Source organism: Pleurodeles waltl, chromosome 4_2 (assembly GCF_031143425.1).
Source record: "Pleurodeles waltl isolate 20211129_DDA chromosome 4_2, aPleWal1.hap1.20221129, whole genome shotgun sequence".
Classification (NCBI taxonomy): Eukaryota; Metazoa; Chordata; class Amphibia; order Caudata; family Salamandridae; genus Pleurodeles; species Pleurodeles waltl.
Window position 1 is genome coordinate 709,505,715 of NC_090443.1, and position 7,272 is coordinate 709,512,986.

Here is a 7,272-nt window from a genome sequence, read left to right on the forward strand (position 1 = left end):
GCCCTCAAGGGGGGCAGAAATGGCCCTAACAGACATGCCCCCCAAAGGGGAGCGACCCTTGCCCAAGGGGGCGCCCCCCCATCCACTACACACACAATCCCTGGTGCCTAAGTGGCTTCTGCCCCCCTTGGGGGCAGATGGACCTAAAAAAAATAGGCCGATCTGCACCCAAGGGGGGCAGAAAAGGCCAACAGTTCTCTGCCCCCTTGGGGGGGCGCCCCTTGCCCAAGGGGGCACCCCCCCACACATAAATGCACATACCAATATAAATCCCTGGTGATCTAGTGTTTTCTGCCCCCCTTGGGGGCAGACCAGCCTAAAAATAATAGGCTGATCTGTCTCCAAGGGGTGCAGAAATGGCCTGGGTACATGTGCCCCCAAAGTGGGGGGGCGACCCTTGCCCAAGGCCCCCCCCCATCCACTAACACACACACACACACTATCCCTGGTGTCTACATGGCTTCTGCCCCCCTTGGGGGCAGGTGGGTCTAAAAAAATAGACCCATCTGCCCCCAGGGGGTGTAGAAATGGCCAACAGGTCAATGGCCCCCTTGGGGGGGCGCCCCGTGACCAAGGGGACGCCCCCCCACAAAAATAAACAAATAAAAAAAAATCCCTGGCGTTCTAGTGGTTTCTGACCCCCTTGGGGGCAGACCAGCCTAAAAATAATAGGCTGATCTGTCTCCAAGGGGTGCAGAAATGGCCTGGGTACATGTGCCCCCAAAGTGGGGGGGCGACCCTTGCCCAAGGCCCCCCCCCATCCACTAACACACACACACACACACTATCCCTGGTGTCTACATGGCTTCTGCCCCCCTTGGGGGCAGGTGGGTCTAAAAAAATAGGCCCATCTGCCCCCAGGGGGTGTAGAAATGGCCAACAGGTCAATGCCCCCCTTGGGGGGGCGCCCCGTGACCAAGGGGACGCCCCCCCACAAAAATAAACAAATAAAAAAAAATCCCTGGCGTTCTAGTGGTTTCTGCCCCCCTTGGGGGCAGACCAGCCTAAAAATAAAAGGCTGATCTGTCTCCAAGGGGTGCAGAAATGGCCTGGGTACATGTGCCCCCAAAGTGGGGGGGCGACCCTTGCCCAAGGCCCACCCCCATCCACTAACACACACACACACACACTATCCCTGGTGCCTACATGGCTTCTGCCCCCCTTGGGGGCAGGTGGGTCTAAAAAAATAGGCCCATCTGCCCCCAGGGGGTGTAGAAATGGCCAACAGGTCAAAGGCCCCCTTGGGGGGGGCGCCCCGTGACCAAGGGTCCGCCCCCCCACAAAAATAAACAAATAAAAAAAATCCCTGGCGTTCTAGTGGTTTCTGCCCCCCTTGGGGGCAGACCAGCCTAAAAATAATAGGCTGATCTGTCTCCAAGGGGTGCAGAAATGGCCTGGGTACATGTGCCCCCAAAGTGGGGGGCGACCCTTGCCCAAGGCCCCCCCCCCATCCACTAACACACACACACACACACTATCCCTGGTGTCTACATGGCTTCTGCCCCCCTTGGGGGCAGGTGGGTCTAAAAAAATAGGCCCATCTGCCCCCAGGGGGTGTAGAAATGGCCAACAGGTCAATGGCCCCCTTGGGGGGGCGCCCCGTGACCAAGGGGACGCCCCCCCACAAAAATAAAAAAAATTAAAAAAATCCCTGGCGTTTTAGTGGTTTCTGCCCCCCTTGGGGGCAGACCAGCCTAAAAATAATAGGCTGATCTGTCTCCAAGGGGTGCAGAAATGGCCTGGGTACATGTGCCCCCAAAGTGGGGGGGCGACCCTTGCCCAAGGCCCCCCCCCATCCACTAACACACACACACACACTATCCCTGGTGTCTACATGGCTTCTGCCCCCCTTGGGGGCAGGTGGGTCTAAAAAAATAGGCCCATCTGCCCCCAGGGGGTGTAGAAATGGCCAACAGGTCAATGGCCCCCTTGGGGGGGTGCCCCGTGACCAAGGGGACGCCCCCCCACAAAAATAAACAAATAAAAAAAAATCCCTGGCGTTCTAGTGGTTTCTGCCCCCTTGGGGCAGATCAGCCTAAAAATAATAGGCTGATCTGCCCTCAAGGGGGGCAGAAATGGCCCTAAAAGACATGCCCCCCAAAGGGGAGCGACCCTTGCCCCAGGGGGAGCCCCCCCCATCCACTACACACACAATCCCTGGTGCCTAAGTGGCTTCTGCCTCCCTTGGGGGCAGATGGACCTAAAAAAAATAGGCCGATTTGCCCCCAAGGGGGGCAGGAAAGGCCAACAGTTCTCTGCCCCCTTGGAGGGGGCGCCCCTTGCCCAAGGGGGCACCCCCCCCACATAAATACACATAAAAATAAAAAACCTGGTGATCTAGTGTTTTCTGCCCCCCTTGGAGGCAGATCTGGCTAAAAAGTAGCCAATCTGCCCTCAAGGGGGGCAGAAATGGCCCTAAAATACATGCCCCCCAAAGGGGAGCGACCCTTGCCCAAGGGGGCGCCCCCCCATCCACTACACACACAATCCCTGGTGCCTAAGTGGCTTCTGCCCCCCTTGGGGGCAGATGGACCTAAAAAAAATAGGCCGATCTGCCCCCAAGGGGGGAAGAAAAGGCCAACAGTTCTCTGCCCCCTTGGGGGGGGCGCCCCTTGCCCAAGAGGGCACCCCCCCACACATAAATGCACATAACAATATACATCCCTGGTGATCTAGAGTTTTCTGCCCCCTTGGGGGGCAGATCTGGCTAAAAAGTAGCCAGATCTGCCCCCAAGGGGGGCAGAAATGGCCGTAACTAATTGCCCCCCAAAGGGGAGCGACCCTTGCCCAAGGGGCCGCTCCCCGCGTGCCAGAAACAGGTAAGTAAACAAAAAAAAAAAATCCCTGGTGTCTAGAGGGCATTCCTGCTGCCCGATCGCAATGCGATCGGGCAGCAGGAATGCTCAAAGAGACACCAGGGAAAAGGAAAAGCCTTTCCTTTTCCCCGGTGCCTCTTTAGCCCCAACCCCCCACCCACCGGGAAGAGATTCTTACCTCTTCTCTCGTCGCCGCACAGGAAGCAAATGGCTTCCTGTGCGGCGAGGATCCCATAATGAAGTCAGCGCGCGATCGCGCGCTGACGTCATTATGGGGGGGTGGGGGGGTCAGGGGTGGAAGGGGAAGGGCTTCCCCTTCCATCCCCGACTTTGGGGGGTGGGAGGGAAGCACACAGAGGGAGCGAGAGCGCTCCCTCTGGGCTGTGTGCCGAGGACGTAGTGGTTACGTCCTCGGCACAGCAGCACTGTGCCGCAGGACGTAACCACTACGTCCGCGGCACAGATGGGGTTAATGCAGGGAATGGCTCCACAGACTCATGAGTAGACATGCATGTAACAGTGACAACATGGAGGACAATAATGACACAGGGTACTCATGGCCACACACTTGAATTGGACACCTTTGTGCAATCAACCCCTGAAAATATGTGAACGCATGGAGCTTGGTCTGCTGGTCCTCCACTGCCACACGAGAAACATAGGTCATATATATGACTCAAACTGTGGAGTGACATTACATTTTAGGAATCTTTTTGCGACTCTGTGTCACAAACACTGTACCTACATAGCATTTTCAAATGACTGACTCATGGGTAGTATACAAACAAGTGACCAGGATGTGGTATCCAACATTCCTGTATATGTGATGGCTTACTCATTGCCATTATCAACCATCCTCTACCTATCCTGTGCATAGTTTGTCATGGGAGATGTATTGTCCCAAAAGCCAGTGCAGTTCACACAGCATTAGATGCTATGTGTATGACAAACACATATCCTGTCTCATTTCTACACTGAATAGCATCTGATGGTTATCCCCATTTACAACACATGCATTCAAGCACATTAATGAAAGCACGTCTTGTGGCGTTCACAAAGAGGCTCAACAACAATTTAAATAGCTGATTCACGGACATTAACACACAGGCAATGAGTCAATGTATTAATTTGCGTATCCTCTATTGACGCACAACCTGGCCAAACTGGGTAATACTAATTTGTATTCAAAAAGTTTGGGTATCTATTGTGTCAGGGAAGAGTGCTCATCTGGTACAACAACATGAGTATTATGGTCCGCAGTAGTTTGGTCTGCCACATGTGCCCAACACTGGAACATACAATGCAGGTGCAAACAGCTTCGGAATAGTTACAGCTTTCATGTATGTTAAAAATGAGAGAAATGACACAAACACAGTAAAAGACATATATTTTGATGCAAACGCGTAAAAAAAAGACGCATATGTGTCAAAAATCACTGCATATGCGTTGAAAAATGTCACTCACAGCCATTATACATCCATTGGCCCCGAGCGGTAATTCCTACACTGTATCCCATGAAATTGGTTACCAATTAAAAATATTTGGAACTAGGAATGCGGGGGAATTTTTACGCATTTGCGCCCCAAAAATTTGACGCACAGCCCGTAAGCGTCATAAACTTTTGACGCATCACAATAAAAACTCACCGCATTTGAGGCAGGAAGTGATGTAATAGGATATCCTGTTTACAGAAATGGTACAGTAGGTGTACTTTCAATTTCACTTTGCAGTCTGTGATGGCTGTACTGAGAGTGTTGTCAGTCCAATTTGTGCTTTTGTCTCCTGTGTGCCATCCTATTTGTCATCTGTTTTATTTGTGATTGTCTCAGTTGTTCATTGTAAGTGTGTTTTGGTCATATTTGGTGTCTAATCTTGTCTTTGTACTGTTGGGAGTGTGTAGTGGATATTGTTAGTTTGGGGATAGTTGGTCTGTTTGTGGGTTACTTTACTTTCGTTTTCCTCCCTCCTTTCCCTGTATTTTACTCTGTACCCTTTCCTATTACTATTATTTTGGTCATGTTGGGTAGGCCACGTCTGGGGAGAATGGGTGAGGAGGAGTTGGGGGCATTCATTTGGCTGATGTGCCACTTCCTCCCCCTGATGATTGAGGCAGGTGGCAGGGTGATACAGGGGTATCACACGGAGGCGAGGAGGCTCAGGTGGTCCAAGGTGCTGTACCATCTGCAGAGAATTTTCAACACACCACGCAACGACCACCAACCCAAGCATCGCTGGGCTGACCTTGTTGCCAGAGAGCAAGACCTGCTGGACCACCTGGGTGTTGTGATTGGTGGCCCTGTTGGTGAGTACAATTCAGAGTAATGTGCACATTTAAATGTTCTGTAGTGACAGTAGCAGATTTGTTGATATGATGCAGGCAATGTATTTGGGCATGTGGAATGCAAGTTATACATACAGTGGCTCTGAGTTATACAGTACTTGCTACACATTACCGTCATTTATTGACGCAACAGCTGCATAAACTTACAAAACACAACTTGATCTTGTAAATTAGTGCTGCTTTCACGTCAATAGATGATGGAAATGTGGCTCAAACATATGCTTTATCCATGGTCTGTGAGTGTACCAGGAAAGAGATGTATTTTACAAGCTAAAACAAGAAATTAATGTGGTCCCCAATTATTTGGAATATATGTCTGAACTGTATTCCGGGCCATACATACAAAGTTCTTCCTAACCTCAAGTAATATCTTAGGCTGATAGTTTGACTTGGTTTGTGCCGCAATTAACTTAGAAATGGATGCTAAAGTATTGCACACAGGTTCATATCTAAATGTTTGCTGCTACTTTCCATAGCTGTAGCATAAAACATGACGCAAATGCTACAAATTGAGGATACAAAAATATCCCAGGCCCTCTGTTCATTGTTCCTGTGTGTTTGAAATTGCCTTCGGCACAATAGCTGGAACAGAGCTGATGCATTTGCCATCTGTGGTACTTTATAGCCATGCACTTCTCACAAGTTATTGGGTCATCATGGGATGCCTGAAGTTGGAGAATGCATGCTCACAGTTTATTGCTTGCATGATGTTGTGCAAGGGACCCCTGACCGATTCCATCATACATATAAAGTGCAAAAATACTTTGCTAGTTTATGTTTGGTACACCCCTGCTGATCTAGTGCAGCATATGTACAATAGCTAACTTCCCAGTATGAAGGCATGGGTGTATGCCAAGATCAGAAGACCAGCATTCCTGTGACTGCTGCCATTCCCAAGGTGCATAGAAATTGAAACCTACATCATCATGATAGCCACAGTAGGACATTTGCTAAACCATGTTTCAATAATGGGACAGTGTCGGTTTGCTGTATACCCGCAGATCACCCAACTTGGTTAATGTAAGTTGATGAATGTGGCTAACTGTGAATTCCAATACGAGATATGGGTACACATGGCAATGAGTGACAGATTTCATGTGCAATGACCACACCTGTGCCCATGCATTTTGTCATGGATGACCAAAATATTCACTTTCAGCATATATGTCTTTGTTGTATTAATTTAGAAAAATGGCCAATCCATGTTTAGCATCAGATTGTCATCAAGTCACGCACAGGATCCCTGCCATTATGGTGTCATGGGGGGCATATGTGGCTCAGGGTACACTGTAAATGTAGCATATGTAACCTACACATAACATAGGCCCACAAGTAAGGGACCATAGAAAGCATAAAAATTCATGAGCTAAACTCAACCCACATGAGCATCACACAGTAACTGATTGTCCCTTGATGCACAAGCCACAATACCTGAGTGACTGGTATTGCAGTGCACCAGGAATGTGGCTTTGCATGTCTCTCATAACAACAAATGACGAAATGGAGTACACTCTACAGCTGAATCTGCAACCAATTGATGAATCATGTTTGTCACCATATGATAGTTAGGGCCACTGCATGTGTGCATATGTGTGTGTATCACTCACTGGAGTGACAGGGTCTATACATGTTTGCAGTGGTATGTATGTTGGAGTGACATCATGCCTGAGGGGCTGGACTTTCAGATATAATGTCACACACAGTAATTTGTTCTTCAAAGAGTTGTACAGTGCACAGACATTGAGCACATTTCACCCTTCCGTGCTTTACAGGTCGACCTGCTCCCTACACAATTGGAGAAGTGTCTCAATTTGCGGACCCAGAAATATCCATTAAGTGTTGATGTTTCAGTTCAGTGTTGTGTTTGCAGCTGTTGTGTGATTGACTCCTGTGTGTTGCACACATAGCAAGGTATGATGTGCTGGTACATGATCTGAAATGTGACTTGACTGGAGTTTGAGTTGTTTTCCATATTTGAGTTGGACGATCAGTGGTGTACAGTCATATGTTGGGATTGTAGTGCAGCCCTGTAGGCATGGCCATTGAATAGGTTGACATTTGTTGTTACATTTCTTGTAATTAAATATTTGGAGAGAGACAGTTTCACACAGAGTA